The sequence below is a fragment of the Saimiri boliviensis genome, chromosome 6 (assembly GCF_048565385.1).
Source record: "Saimiri boliviensis isolate mSaiBol1 chromosome 6, mSaiBol1.pri, whole genome shotgun sequence".
NCBI lineage: Eukaryota > Metazoa > Chordata > Mammalia > Primates > Cebidae > Saimiri > Saimiri boliviensis.
Window position 1 is genome coordinate 30715521 of NC_133454.1, and position 26229 is coordinate 30741749.

Consider the following 26229-nt stretch of genomic DNA (forward strand, 5'->3'; position numbering starts at 1 on the left):
CCCTTGAGGTTAGGAGTTCAAGACCAGCCTCGCCAACATGGTGAAATGCCATCTCTACTAAATGTACAAAAAAAAAAAAAAATGACCCAGGAGTGGTGGTGCCTGCCTGTAATCCTAGCTACTCAGGAGGCTAAGGTGGGAGGATTGTTTGAACTTGGGAGGTGGAGGTTGCAGTGAGCTGACATTGCGTCACTGCACTCCAGCCTGGGGAACAGAGCAAGACTCTCTTCCAAAATAAAAAAGTAAAGAGAAGTCAGGTGCAGGTGTAGAGTGCACTAGCATGAGCAGGGGTACTGTGATGGTGGAGAAGGTGGTCAGGAAAGGCCTCTCTGTGAAGGTGATAGACATGAGGGCTGAGCCTGGGGACTCCTGGGGAGAGCAGCACGGGAGGGCTCTATGTGTTGGTCCCATTTATGGTCCTTTTGTTTAGTTTTGTTTTGTTTTTGAGACAAAGTCTTGCTGTGTCACCCAGGCTGGAATGAAGTGGCACAATCTCGGCTCACTGCAATCTCCACCACCTGGGTTCAAGCCACCTCAGCCTCCCAAAGAGCTGGGATGGCAGGCATGAGTCACTGCATCTGGACTATGCATCGACATGTTCAAATTCTTCTGAAAGCTGTGCTTCAGGAAGAGTGTTCTGACAGCCATCGGAAATAAATGACAGAATGGCAGCACAAGGATCATGTCAGTGACAGGGTGGCTGTGGACAACTGCTGGCCAGCAGCAGGAAAGCCACTCAGACCCTGGATTCTGTCTCTGCAGCCCACCTGCACCTGAACCCTCCTCCCCACATCGGTAAAAGCCTGGAACTCTCAGAACAACAGACCTCACCAGCCATGGAACTTGATAGTCCTCAAGTTCCTGAGGATGGAGCTGGTGAGCCGGGCCCTCAAGTCCTTCTGCCTCATTTGCTCCCCTGGGATTGGAGGGGAGAGAGAGATGAAGACACGGCTGGTCCAGAATTATCCCCTGCACCCTGACAGTCACCCTGCAGCAAATCCCACTGATCTCACCAAGTGTGTCCCAAAGCTGCCTGCCTCTCCGCATCTCTGACTCTCAGTCCTGATCCATCCACCGTTATCCTGTGTCTGGACTCCTGAGGAGCTGACCCAGGAGCGTTTCCCCGGGGGAGGCAGCTTCTGATGCCCAGAGAACAGAGGCTGCCCCTGAGCCCACCTGTGGATGGCACTATCAGAAAGGCTACCTGGAGGTAATGCCTGAGCTACATCTTTTTTTCTTCCTTTCACATTTTTGGTGGGGTTTGGGGGGGGTCTCACTATGTTGCTCTGGCTGGCCTCAAGCTCTTGAGCTCAAGTGATCCTCTGCCCTAGGCCTCCTTAAGTGCTGGGATTACAGCCTGAGATACACATTAAATGACCAGGAGGTGGATGCCAGGAAGGCAGAGGATGGGGCTGGGAAGAGGGAGGGGAGGCTTTGAGACAGGGAACAGCATGACTCAGAGGACACAGTGCGGCCAGAGGAGTGCGTGGGCAGGGTCACTTGGCACTTTCAGGTCAGGCAGGAATTTGGGGGTCTCCCGTGCTTCACTGGGTGAGGGGGGCATCATCAGAAGGCAGCTGCCTGGAGAAGGATTTTTATTTTTTGAGATGGAGTCTTGCTCTTACCAGGCTGGAGTGTAGTGATGCAATCTCAGCTCACTGCAACCTCCGCCTCCTGTGTTCAAGCGGTTCTCCTGCCTGAGATTCTGGAGTAGCTGAGATTATAGGTGCCTGCCACCATGCTTAGCTAATCTTTGTAGTTTTTAATAGAAATAGCATTTTGCCATGTTGGCCAGGCTGCTTTTGAACTCCTGATCTCAGGTGATCTGCCTGCCTCCACCTCCCAAAGTGCTGGGATTACAGGTGTGAGCCACCATGCCTGAAGGAGGCCACGCAGGAGGCTGGAGAAACAGTCCAAGTGACAGATGGACATTGGGACAGCTGGGCCTAGAGAGGAAATAAACTCCTTCCCTTCATGCCCCTTGCCTCCCTCCCTCTCTCCCGCCTTTCTTTCCTTTCTTCCCTACTCCTTTCTTCTGCTCTCCCGCCCTTTCTTCCTTCCCATTTTTCCTTTCCTCCCTCCCCCCTCTCTTCCTTCTCTCCCTCCTTCCTTCTCTTCCTCCTTCAACTCTTTCCTTCCCTCCATCTGTCCTCCCCTTTCCTATGTGTCCTTGCCTCCCTCCTCTTCACTCCTTCCCTCCTCTCCTTTCTCCCCTCCCTCCTTTCTTCCCTTCATCTCTCCCTCCCTTCTCTCCACCCTCCTATCTTCTGTAGTTCTCAAACACTGATCCAGCACCTTCTGCATGCGGAGCACTAACTAGATACTGAGTCTGCCACAGGGAGTGGCCCGTGCTGCTGTGGAGCTTCCAGTCTAAGGAGAGCGGGCCATCGGCCCCTGCCAGGAGCCTCCTTCAGGGCCCTTTAGGAAGTGCGAAGTGCTGGGGAAAAGCAAAAACAAACCCAGGACAGGCCAAGGAAGGGAGCTGCTGGGAGGAGAGGGATGGGCGGGCCATGTCCTTGCTGGATGGTGATGAGGGAGGCAGCCCGACTGCAGGGGGTGCTGGAGGGGACAATGGTCTTCTGGAAGGAGGGTGGTCCAGGTGGAGGGAACAGCTAAAGCAGATGCCTGGAGGGATGTGTGAACATCAGGCAGGTGTGAGGATGGGGAAGAATGGTAGGTGGAAAACGGAGGGAGACTGGTGGAAGGTGAGGCTGGAGGCAATGAGGCAGCCCAGGGTGAGCCTGGTGGGCCACTCTGGGGCCTTTGGCTCAGATCGAGAAAAATGGGGCCGCTGTGGGTCTGAGCAGAGGAGGGTGCAATGGATTCAGCTCACACAGGTCTCCTGTGGCTGGAAGTGCAGAGAGGCTGGGACAGAAGTAGGGAGTGAGCCAGGGCCTTGCTTCTGGATGCATTTTCAAGGTGATGCCAAGCAAATCTTCTGACTAATGGAGTGCAGGAGAAAAAGGCATCAATCTGACCCAGGGCCCGGGGCCTGAACACTAGAGAGTGGAGTCCCCATCCATTGCGATGGGGAAGGAGCGGGGCAGATCTGCACAATGGGCAACTCACAGAGACAAGAACAAAGACAGACCCACCGGCTCCCACTCAGCTCTCCCCTCCCCATCGCCCATGCCAGGGCCTGTGTCTCCCTCCCTACTGCCTGCCTGGTCCATCCCTTTCCCAAAAGCCAAACCTAACAGCGATTCCTCTTCTTGGTGATGAAGAAATTCAGAAGGAGGAGGCTCAGGAAGACAGCGATGGCAGTGAGGGAGGAGGGCACAGAGGGCACAGAATGTCAGGAGATCCCAAGGAGCCCAGCTGCCAGAGGTGTGTGAACCACAGCAACTGCATCTTGAATAGGAGATGGGTAAAGGAGGCTGAGACCTACTGGGCTGCGTTCCCAGGCGGGGAAGGCATTCTAAGTCACAGGATGACATAGGAGGTCAGCACAAGATACAGGTCACAGAGACCTTGTCAATAAAACAGGCTGCAGTAAAGAAGCCAATCCAAAACCCATCAAAACCAAGATGGCCAGGAGAGTGACCTCTGGTCATCCTCACTGCCACATTGCCACCAGTGCCTTGACAGTTTACAAATGCCATGGCAACATCAGAAAGTTGCCCTGTATGATCTAAAAAAGGGGAGTCATGAATAATCTACCCCCCCCATTCAGCGTGACATGAAGAAATAACCCTAAATATGGGCACCAGTGCCCTCTGGGCTGCTCTATGGAGTAACCATTCTATCTTTACTTTCCTAAAAAACTTGCTTGTCTAGGAAAGCATCAACTTGCTCTGTGGCTCACACCTGTAACCCCAGCACTTTGGGAGGCTGAGGGAGGTGGATCATCTGAGGTCGAGAGTTTGAGAGCAGCCTGGCCAACATGGTGAAACCCCATCTCTACTAAAAATGTAAAAATTAGCCAGGTGTGGTGGCAAGCACCTGTGATCCCAGCTACTTAGGAGGCTGAAGCAGAAAAATCACTTGAACCCCAGAGGTGTAGGTTGTAGTGAGCCAAGATCACACCACTGCCCTCTATCTAGCCTGGGCAACAGAGTGAGACTCCATCTGAAAAACAAACAAAAAAACCCACCAACCAAACAAAAAAAAAAAAATGTGCTTTCACTTTATGTACTCACCCTGAGTTGTTTCTTGCACGAGATTCAAGAACCCTCCCTTGGGGTCTGGATCGGGTCCCCTTTCCTGTAACACAGCTGCAGATCCTGCAGGGGGTCAGACTTGGGTCCTAAGATGCAGTTGGGGAATGTCATAATGGCAGCCACCAGGTCTCAGGGATCTGGGCTCATGGGGCTCTGCTGGGTCAGGAGGCACCTGCTGAATACGGGATTCTTCAATGTCAGGGAGGGGAATGGTCCACTTACACGATGGGGAGAGGGTTATATTCAAGACAGAACATGCACGCACATGGCGGACTATGAGATGTTCCTGGCCACAACAGTGAAATTGAGACCTCTGGAATCAGGACCAGGTTCAAATCCTGACTCTGACGCTTGTGAGTGTGGCCTTGGAGCAAGCCACCTCCCTAATGTGCAATTCTCTTGTCTGCACAATGGGAACAGAGTTGTCTTTATTTTGCATGTTTGCTTATTACATTTAATTATTTCCCTAATCTTCATTTTACCCTCATGAGGGTTGTCAGACTTAGCAAAGCATCATACAGATGCACAGTTACCTTCGAAGACAAAGAGTGAATAAGGCTTTAGTTTAAGTCTCGTGCATTATTTGAGACATACACGAAGAGTCCAAAACTCACACTTCACTGGATGTCCTGTGTTTTCTCTGGCAACCCGGCTCCCCACCGACGTGGTGCTTTTGGGATAGTTATCTCCCGCTCTCAGCTTTGGTTTCTATATCTGGAAAATGTGGAAGTGGGAGGTAGAATAAATGATTTTGAAGTTGCTGTGACTTTCTGAGAGTCCTTCACATGTTACTTGAACCCATTCTCTTGCCAAGCCCAAGCCCCACCCCAACTCCAGTCTGCATGCCTCAGTTTCCCCTCTCAGTCCTTAGGAATACTGTTTTTTTTTAAAAAACTGGAGTCTCGCTTTGTTACCCAGGCTAAAGGGCAGTGTCACGATCTTGGCTCACTGCAACCTCTGCTTCCCAACCAATGCTGTCTCAGCCTCCCGAGTAGCTGGGATTATAGGCGTGAATCATTATGCCTGGCTAATTTTTGTATTTTTAGTATAAAAATTAGGGTTTCACCATATAGGGTTTCACCATGTTGCCAGGCTGGTCTCGAACTACTAGCCTCAAGTGAACTATCCATCTCAGCCTCCCTAAGTACTGGGATTACAGGTTTGACCCACCCCACCCAGCTCAAAGACAATGGAACACTACTTTCTAATCTTGAGTCAGTTTGTTTCACTTATGCAGCAATGGCGCCACCTGGTGGCTCCATGGAGAAGTGCCCTGAGGGTAAACTGCCCACAGCAGGGATCCGAAAAACACTCAGAGGAATCTGACATAAGATTAGCATCTCTGGGAGAAAAAATGGTTCAATAAACTGTAGCAACCCCAGTATCCACACCTCCTTCACCAGGATCTCATGGTGATGTTAGGAGCTGTCTACCAAGAGGCAGGAAAAATGCACACGGAAAGTGACACAGTGCATTATCTGCCAGTATCTTGGTCTTCTCTGATTTTTTTTTTTTTTTTTTTTTTTGAGGTGGAGTCTTGCAATGTCCCTCAGGCTGGAGTGCAGTGGTGTAATCTCATCTAACTGCAACTTACACCTCCCGGGTTCAAGTGATTCTCCTGCCTCAGCCTCCTTAGTAGCTGGGATTACAGGGGCCTGCCACACCATGCCTGGCTAATTTTTGTATTTTCAGTAGAGATGAGGTTTTGCCATGTTGTCCAGGCTGGTCTTGAACTCCTGACCTCAAGTGATCCACCTGCCTCAGCCTCCTAAAGTGCTGAAATTACAGGCATGAGCCACCTCACACAGCCTGGTCTCCTCTGATTTTAGCAATGATGGTGTCGACCTGATCAATTGCCCTGAATTTTCCCTTGTTCTTCCTGTCTGTCTCTTTCTTCCTAATGAAGACAAGTATGCACTACACATCAAGCACTGTCTGAGTGCCTTCTATTGCATTTGCTAAGCACCTATTGTTTGCAAGGCCCTAGAATACAAGGTGAAGGAATTAGAAAAAAGTCCTGGCCCCTAGTCCTGCCAAAAACAATCATATGTATGCGCATTTGATTTTTTTTAAAGTATTCAATTATAATCAAAATGCCACTAACATTTTCACAAGGCCAGGCACAGTGGCTCACACCTGTAATCTCAGCACTTTGAGAGGCCAAGATGGGTGTATCATTTGAGGTCAGGAGTTGGAGGCCAGCCTGGCTGACGTGGTGAAACCTGGTGTCTACTAAAAATACAAAAATGAGCCAAACCCAGTGGCACACGCCTATAATCCCAGCTCCTCAGGGGGCCGAGACTGGAGAACTGTTTGAACCCAGGAGGCGGAGGTTGCAGTGAACTGAGATTGTACCACTGCACTCCAGCCTGGGTGATGTAGCCAGACTCTGTCTCAAGAAAATAAAACATTTTTTACTATTTTTAGAAAGAGTGTCTTGCTCTGTCTCAGAGCTGGAATTCAGTGGCGTGATCACAGCTCACTGAAACCTTGAACTGCTGGGCTCAAGGGATCCTCCTGCCTCAGCCTCCCAAGTAGTTAGTACTATAGGTGCACACTATAACCAACATGCCCAGTTAATATAAAAATTTTTTTTGTAAAGATAGGATCTCTCTGGTTGGTATGTTACTCAGACTAGCCTTGATCTCCTGGCATCCAGTGATCCTCCCACCTCAGCCTCCATATGCCATTATACCTTAAAGGTACCTAGCCAGGGCTTAGTACTTAAATGTACTTAGTATTTAAATGTACTTAGCCAGAATCATCTATACCTGTGATCCCAGTACTTTGGGAAGCCGAGGTAGGATGATCACCTGAGGCCAGGAGCTTGAGAGCACCTGCCCAACGTACTGAAACCACATCTCTACTAAAAATACAAAAAAATTATCTGGGTGTGGTAGTGCCTGTAATCCCAGCTACTAGGGAGGCTGAGGCACATGAATTGCTTGAACGTTGGAGGTGGAGGTTGCAGTGAGCTGAGATCACACCATTGCATCAGCCTGGCCAACAGAGGGAGACTCTGTCTCAAACAAACAAACATCTAGCCAGGGCTCTGGAAACCACGGCATATAGTATCTACACAGGAGACATAGAGATCCCACCATCTGTTTTTATACAGCTCATGAGCTGCCCAAGAATGTTTATTGGTTTTATATTTTTAAATACTTGAAAAAAATCAGACTGGGCACAGTGGCTCACACCTGCAATCCCAGCACTTTGGGAGGCTGAAGTGGGAGGATCACCTGAGATCAGGAGTTGGAGACCAGCCTGGCTAACATGGTGAAACCCCATCTCTACTAAAATACAAAAATTAGCCAGGCCTGGTGGCACACACCTGCAATCCCAGACTATAGTGCAGTGGTTCAGTCTTGGCTCGCTGCAATCTCTGCCTCCTGGGTTCAAGTAGTTCTCCTGCCTCAGCCTCCCAAGTAGCTAGGACTACAGGTGTGTACCACCATGCCCACCTTTTTTTTTTTTTTTTTTTTTTTTGTATTATTAGTAGAGATGGAGTTTCACCATGTTGGGGAGGATGGTCTCGATCTCCTGACCTCATGATCCGCCCACTGCAGCCTCCCAAAGTGATGGGATTACAGGCATGAGCCCCAGCCTTTTTTTTTTTTTTTTTTTTTTTTTTTGAGAGAGGGACTCGCTCTGTGGAGGTGCAGGCTGTGCTGAGTTCTGACTGTACTACTACACCCAGGCTGGAGTGCAGAAGTGACATCATGGCTCACTGCAGCCTCCACCTTCCCTGGATTCAAACAATCCTCCCCCTTCAGCCTCATGAGTAGCTGGCTACAAGAACATGCCAACATGCCTGGCTAATTTTTTTGTGTTTTTTGTAGAGACTGGGTCCCTCTATGTTATGCACGCTGGTCTCAAACACCTGGCTTCAAGCAGTCCCCCTGCCTTAGCCTCCCAAAGTCCGGAAGTCTGGATATTACAGCGGTGAGCCACTGTACTCAGTCTGTATTATCCTTACAAACGAATTTTTTTTTTTTTCTTTTTTGAAGACAGGGTCTCAGTCTGTCATCCAGGCTCACTGCATCCAGGTGCAATTGTGGCTCACTGCAGCCTCCACCTTTCAGGCTCAAGCAGTCCTCCTGCTTCAGCCTCCCAGTAGCTGGGACCACAGGTGTACCACCATGTAAGACTAACTTATTTTTTGTAGAGATGGGCTTTCACCCTCCTGCCTGGGCTGATCTCAAACAGCTGGACTCAAGGGATCCTCCAGCCTCAGCCTCCCAAAGTGCTGGGATTACAGATGAGAGCTGCCAAACCCAACCTGTTTTATTGCTTATAGTAGTTACCTGTATTAGAAGACATTCCAAGCCGGGCGCGGTGGCTCAAGCCTGTAATCCCAGCACTTTGGGAGGCTGAGGCGGGTGGATCACGAGGTCAAGAGATCGAGACCATCCTGGTCAGCATGGTGAAACCCCGTCTCTACTAAAAAATACAAAAAATTAGCTGGGCATGGTGGCACGTGCCTGTAATCCCAGCTACTCAGGAGGCTGAGGCAGGACAATTGCCTGAACCCAGGAGGCGGAGGTTGCGGTGAGCCGAGATCGTGCCATTGCACTCCAGCCTGGGTAAACAAGAGCGAAAACTCTGTCAAAAAAAAAAAAAAAAAAGAAGACATTCCATTGTGTTCAAGCCCCTGGCTGACCAAAAACTCCACGGCCATCACTCTGAGCCTGCTTATAGAGAAGACTAGTAGGGGTTGCATTGCCTTTTCGTTTTTCTTTTGAGATGGAGTCTTCTCTGTCCCCCAGGCTTAAGTGCAGTGGCGTGATCTAAGCTCACTGCTACCTCCACCTTCGGGGTTCAAGTGATTCTCCTGCCTCAGTCTCCCAATTAGCTGGGATTACAGGCACATGCAACCATGCCCGGTTCATTTTTGTATTTTTAGTAGAGCCAAGGTTTTGCCATGTTAGCCAGGCTGATCTTGAACTCCTGACCTCAAGTGATGTGCCCACCTCAGCCTCCCAAAGTGCTGGGATTACAGGCATGCACCCCCATGCGTGGCAGAAGGATCGGATTTTCTCATTTTATTTTTTAGATGGAGTCTCACTCTGTCACCCAGGCTGGAGTACAATGGTGTGGTCTCGGCTCACTGCAACCTCCACCTCCCGGGATTCTCAGGCCTCAGCCTCTTGAGTAGCTGGGACTACAGGCATGTGCCACCACACCTGGCTAATTTCTGTATTTTTAGTAGAGATGGGGTTTCTATGTTGGCCGTGATGGCCTCGAACTCCTGACCTCTGGTGATCTTCTCACCTCCACCTTCTAAAGTGCTGAGATTACAGGCGTAAACCACCGTGCTTAGCCATGGGTTTTCTTGAACCAAGGCATATTCCTTGTCGTGTTTAACAAAATTGTGCCCCAGCCCTGTACTTTCCTTGATTCATCCTCCTTTGAATAGCGAACCTCTCAAAAGCTGTAAGGAACATGGAAGAGCCACTGGCCAGGTGGGCTGGGCGGTGGCAGGTTTGGGGGCTGGGGTCCCAGCAGTTGCCACCCCCTTTCCCGGGATGTACATGGAGTCTCATGTACCTGTCCTGTTATCTCCTAGGTCAGCTCGTCGACACCGTCTGGGTGAAAAAAGGAGACCAGACCTTGTTTTCTTCCATGTTCAAAGCCAGTATCACCATCCACAACATTGCTGTCAGTGCATGCCTGACCCACCAGTAGCCTGGAAATATTTAGACCTGGTTTATTAACCACACACCTGCCAGACCCAACCCAGCCAAAACACGAAATCGACTGAACGCAGTGACCCACACCTGTAATCCCATCACTTTGGGAGGCCGAGGCCAGTGGATCTCCTGAGGTCAGGAGTTTGAGACCAGCCTGGCCAACATGGTGAAATCCCATCTCTACTGAAAATATAAAAATGAGCCAGGTGTGGTGGTGCACACCTGTAATCCCAGCTACTTGGGAGGCTGAGGTGGGAGAATCACTTGAACACAGGAGGTGGAGTTGCAGTGAGCTGAGATTGAACCACCGCACTCCAGCCTGGGCAGAGCATGAGACTCCATCTCAAAAAACAACAGTAACGAGGCTGGGCCCGGTGGCTCACGCCTGTAACCCCAGCACTTTGGGAAGCCAACGCGGGTGGATCACGAGGTCAAGAGATCGAGACCATCCTGGTCAACATGGTGAAACCCCGTCTCTACTAAAAAATATAAAAAATTATCTGGGCATGGTGGCGCGTGCCTGTAATCCCAGCTACTCAGGAGGCTGAGGCAGGACAATTGCCTGAACCCAGGAGGCGGACGTTGCGGTGAGCCGAGATCGCGCCATTGCACTACAGCCTGGGTAACAAGAGTGAAACTCCGTCTAAAAAAAAAGACAACAACAACAACAACAACAGTAACAACAACAAAAACACAAACTCAAACTCCAGCCCTTTTTTTGTTTTTTTTGTTTTGTTTTGTTTTTTTTAAGAGATAGATAGGGACTTCCTGTGTTGTTCAGGCTACAGTGCAGTGGTATAATCATAGCCCACTGCAGCCTCTTACTCCCAGGATCAAGCAGTCCTCCCACCTTAGCCTCCTGAGTAGCTGGGATTACAGGTGAATGCTACCATGCCCAACTAATATTTGTGTGTATGTGGAGATGGGGTCTCACCATGTTGGCCAGGCTGGCCTCGAACTCTGAGCTTCAAGTGATCCTCCCATCTCAGCCTTCCAAAGTCCTGGGATTACAGGTATGAGCCTCTGCTCCTGGCCAAAACCTAATTACACATTGGTGAATGACAGAGAGCATGAGCTTCCTTTAACAATGAAATGCAAAAACCCATCGGTATGCTGCATCTAGACCCATCTCACATGCAGGGATACACAAAGACTCAACATAAATGGATGGAGAAAGATTTACCAACCAACTTGAGAGCAAAAATAAGTTAATTAATAAAAAGCAGGAGTTGCAATTCTCACCTCTGATAAAATAAACTTTAAAGCAACAAAGATCAAAAGAGGCAAAGAAGGACATTACATAATGGTCAAAGGATCAATGCAACGAGAAGAGCTAACGATCCTAAATATATACGCACCCAATACAGGAACACCCAGATTACGTAAGACTTATAAAGAGACAGACTCCCACACAATAATAGGGGGAGACTTCAACATCAATATTAGACAGATCAACGAGACAGAAAATTAACAAGGATATCCAGGACTTGAACTCACATCCGGAACAAGTAAACTTAATAAACATTTATAGAACTCTCCATTTTAAATACACAAAATATACACTCTGATCAGTACCACATCATACCTACTTACAGGTTTAAATGAATTATTGGTTGGCTGTTTGTTTGTTATTTTCTTTCCTCATTTTTTTCCTGTCTCCATTATTAAGCAAAATTACTGGCATAAAAGACGTTTTCAATACCCGTTTTTAGACTGCATTCTAGCCTGGGCAATAAAGCAACACTCCCGTTCTCTCTCCCTCTTCCTCTTTCTTCCTCTCCTTCATTCTTTTTAATTATTCTTTTTTCTTTCTTTCTTTCCTTTTTTTTTCCTTAAAAGCAACAACAACGGCCAGGCGCAGTGGCTCAAGCCTGTAATCCCAGCACTTTGGGAGGCCGAGGCGGGTGGATCACGAGGTCAAGAGATCGAGACCATCCTGGTCAACATGGTGAAACCCCGTCTCTAGTAAAAATACAAAAAATTAGCTGGGCATGGTGGCTCGTGCCTGTAATCCCAGCTACTCAGGAGGCTGAGGCAGGAGAATTGCTTGAACCCAGGAGGCGGAGGTTGCGGTGAGCCGAGATCGTGCCATTGCACTCCAGCCTGGGTAACAAGAGCGAAACTCCATCTCAAAAAAAAAAAAAAAAAAAAAACAACAACAATGAAATGGATTATTCGTTGGATATAACTTTGCTGGGGATGCTGTAACAAAGTGCCACAAACTAAGTGGCTTAGAATAAGACAAATTTGTTGTCTCAGGCCAGATGCCGTGGCTCATGTCTGTAATCCCTGTACTTTGGGAGCATGAGTGAGAGGATAACTTCAGGTCGGGAGTTCAATACCAGCCAGACCAACAGGATGAAACCCCACCTGTACTAAAAACAATACAGCCGGGAGTGGTGGCTCACACCTGTAATCCTAGCACTTTGGGAGGCTGAGGTTGGCAGATCAAGAGGTCAGGAGTTTGAGACCAGCATAGCCAACATGGTGAAACCCCATCTCTACTAAAAATATAAAAATTAGCTGGCTGTGGTGGTGCACGCCTGCCATCCTAGCTACTCAGGAGGCTGAGGCAGGAGAACTGCTTGAACCCAGAGGTGGAGGTTGCAGTGAGCTGAGATTGCACCACTGCACTCCAGACTGGAGGAAAGAGCAAGAATCCATCTCAGGGAAAAAAAAAAAAAAAAAAAAGCCAGGTATGGTTGCATGTACCTGTGTTCCCAAGCTACTCAGGAGGCTGAGGTTGGAGGATTGCTTGAGTCAGGGAGGATGAGGCTGCAGTGAGCTGAGATCACACCACTTCACTCCAGCCTGGGTGACAGAACAAGACCCTGTCTCAAGGAAAAAATATTTTATTCTTTCTTTTTCTTTCACAGGCAACAAATTTTTCTTTTAGTAAGGACAACAGTTATATAGCATCAGGGCCCCACCTTCATGACCCATTTTAACTTGATGACCTCTGTAATGACCCAGTCTCCAAATAAGGTCATGCTTGTAATCCCAGCACTTTGGAAGGCTGAAGCCGGAGGATTACTTGAGGCCAGAGTTCGAGACCAGCCTGGGCAACATAGTGAGACTTCACCTCTACAAAACCAATTAAAAAAAAAAAATTAGCCGGGCGCGGTGGCTCAAGCCTGTAATCCCAGCACTTTGGGAGGCTGAGGCGGGTGGATCACGAGGTCGAGAGATCGAAACCATCCTGGTCAACATGGTGAAACCCCGTCTCTACCAAAGATACAAAAAATTAGCTGGGCATGGTGGCGTGTGCCTGTAATCCCAGCCACTCAGGAGGCTGAGGCAGGAGAATTGCCTGAACCCAGGAGGCGGAGGTTGCGGTGAGCCGAGATCGCGCCATTGCACTCCAGCCTGGGTAACAAGAGTGAAACTCCGCCTCAAAAAAAAAAAAAAAAAAAAAAATTAGCTGGGTATAGGAATATGCACCTGTAGTCCCAGCTCCTTGGGAGGCAGGAGCACAGAGCCAGTCCAGGAGGTCGAGGCTGCAGTCATCTGTGATTGTGTCACTGTACACCAGCTTGGGCAGCAGCAAGACCTAGTCTGTCTCAAGAGGGAAAAAAAAAAAGTTTGCTGATCCAATTTGGGGTAATTTTTAAAAACTTTAACTCTGTATTTTTTCATATTGCTTAGCTTTTCTACATGAACTCTGTGATTATAACCAGAAAATAGCAGTCGCATTACTTTTGTGTTTTTTGAGATGGAGTTCTGATCTTGTTGCCCAAGCTGGACTGCAGTGGCACGATCTCTGCTCACTGCAACCTCTGCCTCCTGGGTTAAGTGATTCTCCTGCCTCAGCCTCCTGAGTAGCTGGGACTGCAGGCGCACACCAGCCCGCCTGGCTCATTTTTGTAGTTTTAGTAGACAGGGGGATTCACCATGTTGGTCAGGCTGGTCTCGAACTTCTGGCTTCAAGTGATCTTCCCGCCTCAGCCTCTCAAAGTGCTGGAATTACAGGCATGAGCCACTACCCCTGGCCATACTTATCTTTTTGTCCACAAAAATGACCAGCATTTCAATTTTTGTTTTGTTTTTCTTAGATGAAAAAAAACTGGTAGTTATAATTGGGGAGGACAATTTGCATTATGGGAATCTGGGCACCATGCCAAGTTCCATAATCTAAGTTGGTAAAAAGAAACTGGGGTTATGGGCTGGTGGGGTGGCACACACCTATAATCCCAGCACTTTGGGAGGCCGAGGTGGATGGATTACGTGAGGTCAGGAGTTTGAGATCAGCCTGGCCAACATGGTGAAACCCCATCTCTACTAAAAGTACAAAAATTAGCTGGGCCTAGTTGTGGGTACCTTTAATCCCAGTTACTCATGAGACTGAGCAGGAGAATCACTTGAGCCTGGGAGTGGGAGTGAGACTCTGTTTCCAAAAATACAAACAAAAAAAAAAAGCAAAAGAAAAATTGGGGTTATGAATCATTTGGTAAGGAATAATGGTCTTGTTCACAAACTTGTGATCCTTTTTTTGCCTGCTAGAAATCAACCCAGTTAGTAAAATAGTAGCAACAGCAGCCAAAAGGGAAGAGTATTTAAAATGCAGGAGGTGCTGGTCTAGGCACATTCATGGATTACATTATTTAGCCTTGAGCATCATCTTATGAGTACATCCTCATATGGTTCCTATTTGACAGGTGGAAAAACTGAGGCACGGAGACCTATGTCATCTGTCCGGACCCACAGTGGTACTAAGTGGTAGTGCACGTGTCACCTGACATTATCTTGTGCACTATGCCTATCTAATTATTGTTTTTGAGACACAGTTTCCTTCTTCTCGTCCATGCAGGAGTGCAATCTTGGCTCACTGCAACCTCCGCTTCCCAGGTTCAAGCGATTCTCCTGCCTCAGCCTCCCAAGTAGTTGGGATTACAGGCATGTGCCACCATGCTTGGCTAATTTTATATTTTTATTAGAGATGGGGTTTCTGTATGTTGGTCAGGCTGGTCTTGAACTCCTGACCTCAGGTGATCCACCTTCCTCCGCCTCCCAAAGTGCTGGGTTTACAGGCATGAGCCACCACATCTGGCATTTTTTTTTTTTTTTGAGATGGAGTCTCACTCTGTCGTCCAGACTGGAGTGCCGTGGGATGATCTCTGCTCACTACACCCTCCACCTCCCAGGTTCAAGCAATTCTCCTGCCTCAGCTTCCTGAGTAGCTGCGATTGTAGGCACGTGGCACCATGCTACGCTAATTTTTATAATTTTAGTGGAGTCAGGGTTTCACTATCGTGGCCAGGTTGGTCTTGAACTCCTGACCTCAGGTGATCCACCTGCTTCAGGCTCCCAAAGTGCTGGGATTACAGGCATGAGCCACCTCACCTGGCCACTATGCCTATCTAACTGTATTTCCAAAAGGAAAGGGGAAAAAAATTGTACTTCCATCCTCACAGTAACTCCATGAAGGAGATAATATCATCCACCTTTAACAAATGAGAAAACAAAAGCTCTAGTTTTTTTGTTTTGTTTTGTTTTGTTTTTTCCTCCTGATACAGTGTCTCACTTTGAAGCCCAAGCTTGAGGGCAGTGGCATGATCTTGGCTCACTGCAGTCTTGACCTCTGGGACTCAAGTGATCCTCCCACTTTAGCCTCCTGAATAGCTGGGACTACAGGGTGACACCACCACACCTGGATAATTTTTTGATTTTTTTTTTGTAGAGATGGGGTCTTGCTATGTTGCCCCAGGCTGCTCTCAAACTCCTGGGCTCAAGCAATCCTCCCACCTCGACCTCCCAAAGTGCTGGGATTGCAGGCGTGGTTGCTCCAGCTTCTTTGTTTCCCAAGGCCACACTAAGTTGTTAGTGGCTGAGTCAAGAGAGTCCTGGGGGTCTACTTCAGCGTTTTTCCAGCTAGACTACAGTCACTGTAATACCTGGAAGTTGTCTGACAGTGAATTAAGATGGATTATTTGGGTGTGGAGCACAAACAGAGAAACCATCTCTTAGAAACCTTAACTCTCACATTCTGATGCGGCCAGGATGTTTTGTAGGAACAGATTCCATAGCTCTCATCCATGACCAGTGAATAGGAATTAGGTACAAGGCGTGGTGGCTCATGCCTGCAATCCCAGCACTATCAGAGGCCAAGGTGGGCGGATCACTAGGTCAGTTCAAGACCAGCCTGGCCAATATAGTGAAACCCCATCTCTGGGCCGGGCACAGTGGCTCAAGCCTGTAATCCCAGCACTTTGGGAGGCCGAGGCGGGCGGATCACAAAGTCAAGAGATAGAGGCCATCCTGGTCAACATGGTGAAACCCCGTTTCTACCAAAAATACAAAAAATTAGCTAAGCATGGTGGCGCATGCCTGTAATCCCAGCTACTCGGGAGGCTGAGGCAGGAGAATTGCCTGAACCCAGGAGGCAGAGGTTGTGGTGAGCTGAGTTCATGCCATTGCACTCCAGCCTGTGTAACAAAAGAGAAACTCCGTCTCAAAGAAAAAGAAAAAAGAGGGCCGGGCGCGGTGGCTCAAGCCTGTAATCCCAGCACTTTGGGAGGCCGAGGCGGGTGGATCACGAGGTCAAGAGATCGAGACCATCCTGGTCAACTTGGTGAAACCCCGTCTCTACTAAAAATACAAAAAATTAGCTGGGCATGGTGGCGCGTGCCTGTAATCCCAGCTACTCAGGAGGCTGAGGCAGGAGAATTGCCTGAACCCGGGAGGCGGAGGTTGCGATGAGCCGAGATCGCGCCATTGCACTCCAGCCTGGGTAACAAGAGTGAAACTCTGTCTCAAAAAAAAAAAAAAAAAAGAAAAAAAAAAAGAAAAAAAGAAACCCCATCTCTACTAAAAATACAAAAATTAGCTGGGTGTGGTGGCAGGTGCCTGTAATCCCAGATACTTGGGAGGCTGAGGCAGGAGAATCCCTTGAACCCATGAGGCAGAGGTTGCAGTGAGCTATCATGCCACTGCACTCTAGCCTAGGTGACAGAGCAAGATTCAGTCTCAAAAAAATTAGGCTACATGTAGTGGCTCCTGCCTGTGATCGCAGAGCTTTGGGAGGCCAAGGCAGGAGGACTATCTGAGGCCAGGAGTTCAAGACCAGACTGGGTAAGACAGGGAAACCGAGTCTCCAGAAAAATAATTTAAAATTTTGACTGGGCACAGTGGCTCATGCCTATAATCCCAGCACTTTGGGAGGCCAAGGCGGGCAGATCACCTGAGGTCAGGATTTTAAGACTCGCCTGACCAACATGGTGAAACCGCATCTTTACGAAAATATAAAAATTAGCCAGACATGTTGGTGGGCTTCTGTAATCCCATCTACTTGGGAGGCTGAGTCAGAAGAATTGTTTGAGCCCAGGAGGCGGAGGTTGCAATGAGCCCAATATTGAGCCACTGCACTCCAGCCTGGACATCAGAGAAAGACTGTCTAAAGACAACAACAAAAACAACAAAAAACTCATTAGCTGGCTGTGGTGGTGCATACCTGTAGTTCCACCTACTTGAGAGGCTGAGGCAGGAGGATCACTTGAGCCCCAGAGGTTGAGGTTTCAATGAGCTATGGTTGCAGCACTGTGCTCCAGCCTGGGTGACAGCATGAAATTCTGTCTCTTAAAATAATCATAATTTTTAAAACTAACAAAAATGTTAATAAAAGAATTATTTTGGTCAGGCACAGTGGCTCCTTCCTGCAAATCCCAGCACTTTGGTTCCAGGAGATTATCACCAGCCTGGGCAACACAGTAAAACCCCATCTCTACTAAAAATGTGAAAATTACCTGGGCATGGTGGTGTGCACCTGTAATCCCAGCTACTTGTGAGGCAGGAGAATGGCTTGAACCTGGGAGGCAGAGGTTGCAGTGTGCCGATTGTATCACTACACTCCAGCCTGGGCCACAGAGACTCCATCTCAAAAACAGAAAATAATAATAATTACCAAAGGATGAATGAAGCTGAAGAGTAGTTAGATCACAAGTTGTTGTCCTTATGACTGTGTTTCCTCCTTCCCCCAGCCCTCTTTCCTTCCCTTAATCTCTTCCTGCCTGCCCCCACCCCCAAGTTGAAGTCTTGCTCTGTCACCCAGGCTGGAGCGCAGTGGCGCAATCTTGGCTCACTGCAACCTTCACCTACCAGGTTCTCCTGCCTCAGCCTTCTGAGTAGCTGGGATTACAGGTGCCCACCACTACATGCAGCTAACTTTTCTATTTTTTTTTTCTTTTTTATTGCATTTTAGGTTTTAGGGTGCATGTGAAGAACATGCAAGATTGTTTCATAGGTACACACATGGCAGTGTGGTTTTCTGCCTTCTGTCCCCTCGCCTGTATCTGTCATTTCACCCCATGCTATCTCTTCCCACCTCCCCACCCCCTGGTCCCTCCCCCATTTCCCCCCAACAGACCCCGTGTGTAGTGCTCCCAACTTTTCTATTTTTAATAGAGCTGGGGTTTTACCATGTTGACCAGGCTGCTCTCAAACTCCTGACCTCATGATTTCACCCGCCTTGGCCTCCCAAAGTGTTGAGATTACAGGTGTGAGGCAGGCACCTGGCCCTTTCTCTTTCTTTCTTTCTTCTCTCTACCTTCTTTAAGTCTGCATCATGAAATAAAATTTAAATCTCCAAAAAAAAAAAAAAAAAAAAAAACAATTAGAATGACTGAATCTCAGAAATCAGTTAGTTTGCAGACCAACCCATGTGGTGGGAGGTGGCCCTGATTCTCAGGAGCCCAGAGATTGTGGAAATACCCATTGCAGGAGGCAGCCTTTCAGCTTTTGATTCCAGAAGTGCCTTGTGAATATCCAGGCATTTCTCATGCATCCTGAATTCCACATTGGGAGGTGCAATGTATGTGATCCTAACTGTTTACACCAATGTTCAATGCACTCTTTTTTAAAAAGGCAAATTCAAGCTGGGCATGGTACCACCCTCAGGAGGCTAAGGCTTCTCTCTCAAGAGGCTAAGTCTGGAGGGTTGCTTGAGGCCAAGAGTTCAAGACCAGCCTGGAAACATAGACCCATTTCTAAAATTTTAAAAAAAAAAAAATGCTGAGTGGCTGGCTGCGGTGGCTCATGCCTGCAATCCCAGTACTTCGTGAGGCTGAGGTGGGCAAATCACCTGAGGCGAGGAATTCAAGTCTAGCCTGGTCAACATGGTGAAACCCCATCTCTACTAAAAAAAATACAAGAATTAGCCAGGCATGTTGGCGGGTGCCTGTAATTCCAGCTACTCAAGAGGCTGGGGCAGCAGAATCACTTGAACTCAGGAGGTAGAGGTTGCAGCGAGCTGAGACCACACCACTGCACTCTAGCCTGGGTGACAACACAACAGTTAGTCTAAAAAAAAAAAAAAATGCTAGCATTGGCCAGGTGTGGTGCCATGGCTCACACCTGTAATCCCAGCACTTGAGGAGGCTGTGGCAGGCAGATTACTAGAGGTCAGGAGTTTCAGACCAGTCTAACCAACATGGTGAAAGCCCATTTCTACTAAAAATATGAAAATTAGCTGGGTGCGGTGGCAGGTGCCTATAATTTCACCTACTTGGGCCGGGCGCCGTGGCTCAAGCCTGTAATCTCAGCACTTTGGGAGGCCGAGGCGGGTGGATCACAAGGTCAAGAGATCGAGACCATCCCAGTCAACATGGTGAAACCCCGTCTCTACTAAAAATACAAAAAATTAGCTGGGCATGGTGGCATGTGCCTGTAATCCCAGCTACTCAGGAGGCTGAGGCAGGAGAATTGCCTGAACCCAGGAGGCGGAGGTTACGGTAAGCCGAGATCGCGCCATTGCACTCCAGCCTGGGTAACAAGAGCGAAACTCCATCTCAAAAAAAAAAAAAAAAAAAAAAAAATTCACCTACTTGGAGTACTGAGGCAAGAGAATTGCATTAACCTGGGAGGCGGAGATTGCAACTAGCTGAGATCACGCCAAGGCACTCCAGCCTGGGTGACAGAATGAGACTTCATCTCAAAAAAGAAAAAAAAAAAGTTGGGTGTGGTGGTGTGTGGTCTCAGCTACTCAGGAGGCTGAAGTGTGCAGATAGCTTGAGCCCAGGAGTTTGAGGCTTTAGGGAGTTATGGTGGAGTCACTGTGCTCCAGCCTGGGTGACAAAATGAGACCCCTATTTCTAAAAAATGAATTTAAAAAATTAACAAAATAAGAGAGACAATAGGATAATATCCATCACCAATAAGAGATCAATCACATCACCCACTGAATCTTGCCAACACGATCAAACTCTAATCTGATGGGGTGATCATTAATCCAGCTGCAAATATGCTACAAATACAAAAGACAGAGAATGGGTTCACATGTACCAGGGAAATCCAGACTTTAAGAAATGCTACAGACCCAACAGTGTGGAGTCTTCCAAAATCCATAGAAAGGAAAAGGGATAGGCCAGGCAAGGAGGCTCACGCCTGTAATCCCAACACATTGGGAGGCTAAGGTGGGTGGATCCCGAGGTCAGAAGTTTGAGATCAGCCTGACCAACATGGAGAAATCCTATCTCTACCAAAAATAGAAAAATCAGCCAGGTGTGGTAGCACATACCTGTAATTCTGCTACTCAGGAGGCTGAAACAAGAGAATCACTTGAACCTTGGGAGACGGAGGTTGCAGTGGGCTGAGATTGTGACATTGCACTCCAGCCTGGGTGACAGAGCAAGACTGTCTGTAAATAAATAAAATAAATAAATACATACATACATACATACATACATAAAAAGGGAAAAGGGATAGAGGAGAAACTTGTAGATTGTGTCTTTTTTAAAATTTTAGTTTTTGGCCAGGCACGGTTGTTCACACCTGTGATCCCAATCTTTGCACTTTGGGAGACTGACGTGGGCAGATCACCTGAAGTCAGGAGTTTGAGATCAGCCTGGCCAACATGGCAAAACCCCGGCTCTACTAAAATTACAAAAATTAGCTGCGCATGGTCCCATGTGCCTGTAATCCCAGCTACTTGGGAGGATGAGGCAGACGAATGGCTTGAACCCAGGAGGCAAAGGTTGCAGTGAGCCGAGATTGCACCACTGCATTGCAGCCTGAGTGGAGTGAAAAAGAAAAAATTAGTTTTTGTAGAGACAAGAGTCTCCTGTGTTGTCTCAAACCTCTGAACTTAAATGATCCTCTCACATCAGGATTACAGGAGTGAGCACTCACCCAGCCAACAAACTTGGAGATTGAAAGAGGCTTAAAAGACAAAACAATGCTGGGTAACAGTTATACGTTAGAGATGCATACTAGGGCAGCTCTACTCTAAAGAAACAGAAAGAGGCCAGGTGTGGTGGCTCACACCTGTAACACCCAACACTTTGGGAGGCTGAGAAGGGAGATTGCTTGTGCCCAGGAGTTTGGGACCAGCCTGGCAACATAGTAAGACTCTGTCTCTGGGGGGGGGGGAATTGTTTTTTTTTTTTTGTTTGTTTGTTTTTTAATGAGCTGGGAAGGGTGGTGCACAACTATTGTCCTGCCTACTCAGCAGGCTGAGGGGAGAAGATCACTTGAGCTCAAGAAATCAAGGCTGCAGTGAGCCGTGATTGCACCACTGCTCTCCAGCCTGGGTGACAGAGCAAGAACCTGCCTCAAAAAAGGAGAAAGGAACAGAAAGAAGCAATTACTGTGAATGTCAGGATTGGGAATACTTCTGGAGAGAAAAGAGGGGCTGGCATTGTGCCCGTCTCCAGCCCTTTCTGGAAGTACAGAGTCTAGTGGGTAAGACAGCAGCACAAGTGGAGATTCAGGCCGCAGCACCAGGAAGTTCCCTTCCACCTTCCCGCCTCCCTGCCCTTTCCTTTGGGGAATGGGAGCATGATTTTCTTTCTTATTTGCATTTCTAACTAGATTGAGTTTCTGATGGGAGAATTCATATACAGGATGTATAGCATCAACATCCACAGCCAGCTGGAATTGACGGCTTTGTTGATACCCCAGCCAGGCACATCCCTGATTCCTCTGCTAAGTACATCTGGATGTTGCTGCTGCCCAGGATTCTCAGCCACATGCTGAGTGCCCACTCGCAGATCCTGGAAATCCCCTGGCATTGCCCCCAAAAGGAGAGACACTCACTCACAGTTCTGCATAGAAATTGTCTCTATGTGTCATTTTTTTTTTTTTTTGAGACAGAGTCACTCTGTTGATCAGACTGTAGTCCAATGGTGTGATCTCAGCTCCCAGGCTCAAGCAGTTCTCCTGCCTCAGCCTCCCAAGTAGCTGGAGTTACAGGCACCTGCAACCATGCCTGGCTAATTTTGTATTTTTAGTGGAGACGGGGTTTCACCATATTGGCCAGGCTGGTCTTGAACTCCTGGTCTCAAGTGATCCACTCACCTAGGCCTCCTAAAATGCAGAAATTATGGGCATGAGCCACCATGTCTGGCCATTTCTGTGTCACCCCCCCAGGCCAGCCTCTGCATGTTTGGGCTTGATGAGGCTGTGGCTGTCCAGCTGGCTGCCTGTCATCTTTAGTCTCTGTGTCTCCTCGATCCTTCTCAGCTGCCCCATAAATTCATTTCCTTTTCTTTTTGTTTTTTTCTTGAGATGGAGTTTTGCTCTGTCACCCAGGCTGGAGTGCAATGGCATGATCTCGGCTCATTGCAACCTCTGCCTCTCATGTACAAGGAATTTTCCTGCCTCAGCCCCCCAAGTAGCTGAGACTACAGACACGTGCCACCATGCCAGGCTAATTTTTGTATTTTTAGTAAGATAGGGTTTCATCATGTTGGTCAGGCTGGTCTCAAACTCCTGACCTCAGGTGATCCACCCACCTCGACCTCCCAAAGTGCTGGGATTACAGGCATAAGCCACAGTGCCCGGCCTCAGTTTTTAAACTCAGCCTGAGTGGGCTTCTCTCGCTAGCAGCTAAGAGCTCTGACTCCTATGGCATCATAATAAATAAATATGTAAATAAAATATTTATAAAATAAAATAAAATATTATTATGAGACAGAGAAAGACTTGGTCTCATAATAAATAAATATGTAAATAAAAACCCCTTCTCCCACCCAGCAGGAGGTGTTTGGATGTTTCTGGATCTAAAATCCAAGTGTCTAAGCCTACCAGTAGTTCCAAGTGCAGATGGTCACACAACTTTTTGACTTTACAGTGGCACAAAAATGATCACATTTGGTAGAAACTCTGCTTCCAGTACCGATACAATCTGTCTGTTTTTCACTGTTAGCATAGTATTCAATATATTGCATGAGGGCCAGGCACAGTGGCTCATGCCCTTAATCCCAGTACTTCAGAAGCCTGAGGTGGGAGGATCGCTGGAACCCAGGAGTTTGAGACCAGCCTGGGAACATAGTAACATCCTGTCTCTATAAAATATAAAGATAAAAATTAGCCACATGCAATTGTGTGCACCTGTAGTCCCATCTACTTGGGAGGCTGAGGCAGGAGGGATCACTTGAGCCCAGGAGATTGAGGCTGCAGTGAGCTATAGTTATGCCACTGCACTCCAGCCTGGGTAACAGAGCAGGACCTCATCTCTTAAAAAATAAAAAATTTTGGTTTATGCCTGTAATCCCAGCACTTTGGGAGACTGAGGTGGCTGGATCGCGACGAGGTCAGGAGTTCAAGACCAGCATGACCAACACGGTGAAACCCCATCTCTACAAAAAATACAAAAATTAGCTGGGTGTGGTGGCATGCACCTGTAATCTCAACTCCGGAGGCTGAGGCAGGAGAATTGCTTAGAACGTGGGAGGTGGAAGTAGCAGTGAGCCGAGATTGCACCATTGTACTCTAGCCTAGGAAACAGAAAAAGACTCGGTCTCATAATAAATAAATAAATAAATAAAAATTTAAAAGTAGGTAAACTATTGCTTCACGAGGACAGCATTTCTGTTTGGGATGATGAGAAAGTATAGAAACAGATGGTAGTGATTGTTGCACAATATTGTGAAGCTACCAAACGCCACTGAATTGTACACTTAAAGGTGGTACATTTATCCAAATTTATTATCTATTTCTACAAACATTCACGAAGGCTGGACCCCTGAAATGTCAAAGTCATGATCCAAGGTGGGGAAGGGTGAGTGGGTTTTGTTCTCCTTTTAGTACTGCTCGGTTTGTTCTCAACCTGAAGTCGGCTGGGCTAACATCCAATGCTTGGTAGGGTAGATGTATTACATGCATTTGCGGGCCGGGTAGGCTGGCTCACACATGTAATCCCTGCACTTTGGGAGGCTGAGGTGGGCAGATTGCCTAAGCTCAGGAGCTCAAGACCAGCCTGGGCAACATGGTGAAACCCTGTCTCTACTAAAAATACAAAAATTAGCTAGGTGTGATAGGGTGCCTGTAGTCCCAGCTACCCGGTAAGCCGAGGCAGGAGAATCACTTGAACCCGGGAGGCAGAAATTGCAGGCAGTGAGCCAAGATGGGATCACTGCACTGCAGCCCGGGCAACAGAGCCAGACTCCACCTCCAAAAATAAAAATAAAAATAAATAGGACAGGTACAGTGGCTCACGCCTGTAATCGCAGCACTTTAGGAGACTGATATAGGCAGACTACCTGAGGTCAAAAGGTCGTGACCAGCCTGGCCAACATGGTGAAACCCAATCTCTACTAAAAATACAAAATTTACCCAGTGCTCATGCCTGTAATACCAGCCACTCGGGAGGCTGAGGCAGGAGAATCACTGGAACCTGATAGGCAGAGGTTTCAGTGAGCCAAGACTGCACCACTGCACTCCAGCCTGGATGACAGTGTGAGACTCTGTCTCAAAAAATAAATGCATTTTCAACTTAGTATGTTTTCACTTTTTTTTTTTTTTTCTTCAGAGACAGGATCTCTCTGTGTTGCCCAGGCTGGTCTTGAACTCCTGGGATCAAGCAATCTTCCCACGTTGACCTCCCAAAGTGCTGGTATTACAGACGTGAGCTACTGCACTTGGCTGCTATTACCAATTTATGATAGATTTATGGGGACATGACCCCGTCATGAGTTAAGTAGCATCTGTAATCATGCTGAAAATGGGGATGGCTTCTGTGAGGATATGGGGGAGTGTCACAAAACACAAGGGGACCAGGGCCTGCATGGGGACACCACAGGCTGTCTCTGGCTCAAACCCAAGGCTCCCTCCTCTGTGTCTCCTGCTGCAAGACAGACCCCAGGCCCGCAGCTCTTCAAATTCAGGCTGTCTGCACTGCAGGACTTCAAATCCACAGCTGGGGCTTGTGGGTGATCTTGGAGCAGGAGCAGGGCAGGGGGAACACATCAGGTGTTGCACCTGGAGCCACATGGGCAGAGCAAGTTCATTTCCTTTCTTTTTTTTTTTAAAAAGGAGTTTCATTCTTGTTGCCCAGGCTGGAGTGCAGTGGCATGACCTCGGCTAACCGCAACCTCAGCATCCCATATTCAAGTGATTCTCCTGCATCACCCTCCTGAGTAGCCAGGATTACAGGCATGCACTAACACGCCTGGCTAATTTTGTGTTTTTAGTAGAGATGGGGTTTCACCATGTTGGCCAGCTGGTCTCAAACTCCTGACCTCAAATGGTCCACCTGCCTCCGCCTCCCAAACTGCTGGAATTACAAGTATGAGCCACCGCACCTAGCCCTGGTTTCCCTGTTCTGCCTGCTGGCTCTGTACAGCCTCAGCTTCTCTTCCCCCCACCCCTTAGGTGATAGTGAGCAACCCCCACTTCCTGAGGTTCTAGGCCACCTTCCATGAGAGCCGTTACAAGTTACATGGGAACACCAAGTACAATCTGGTGAGCTATGTCCCCACCAAACCTCGCCGCATGTCTCCCGAGGGATTTCTCTTCCTTCTTCCCTTACCAGCATAAAGAGCTGAGGAATTTCCAGAATACACAGCCCCTAGCCCTGCCCTGTGGTGGGAAGATCATCAGGCAGCCAACACCTACACACCTTACTTCATTAAAGTGTCACACAGGTCAGGCATGTGGGAGCCTGTAACCTCAGCACTTTGGGAGGCTGAGGCAGGTGGATCACAGGGTCAAGAGTTTGGGACCCACCTGACCAACATGGAGAAACCCCATCTCTACTAAAAATTAAAAAACCAGCAGGCCGTGGTGGCATGTGCCTATAATCCCAGCTACTCAATAGGCTGAGGTAGGAGAATTACTTGAACCCGGGAGGCAGAGGTTGCAGTGAGCTGGGATTGTACCACTGCACTCCAGCCTGGGTGATGGAGTAAGATCCCATCTCAATCAATCAATCAATCAATCAAATAAGTATCACATGGGAGATTCCCGCATGGCATGACAGGGAGGAGCCTAACCCAGCCTGAGACAGGGCTGGAGATCTGAGTTAGCTGAGCAAACTGAGGCATAAGGATTTAGTGGGGGCAATTTCCACGGGGCAGGGGCCTGACCAGCTGCAAGTCAGCAACAGCAAACTTCTTTGACCAGGCTCATCACATCTAGATGAGTGAGAAAAACAATCACTCCTCACT

At 48.1% G+C, this 26229-nt stretch overlaps 1 protein-coding gene across 1 annotated transcript in view; it reads right to left on the reverse strand.

Annotated features, from left to right (window-relative positions):
• Positions 1-26229, reverse strand: part of LOC104650443 (apolipophorins-like) — a 183447-nt gene that overhangs the window by 18530 nt on the left and 138688 nt on the right. Inside the window, exons 10-16 of the mRNA XM_074400437.1 lie at positions 20361-20480; positions 17593-17722; positions 13295-13408; positions 12566-12684; positions 10788-10893; positions 4775-4874; positions 4140-4335 (exon numbers count right to left, since the gene is read on the reverse strand). The gene's annotated coding sequence lies outside the window, so the exon portion shown is untranslated. The remainder of the gene's footprint in view (positions 1-4139; positions 4336-4774; positions 4875-10787; positions 10894-12565; positions 12685-13294; positions 13409-17592; positions 17723-20360; positions 20481-26229) is intronic.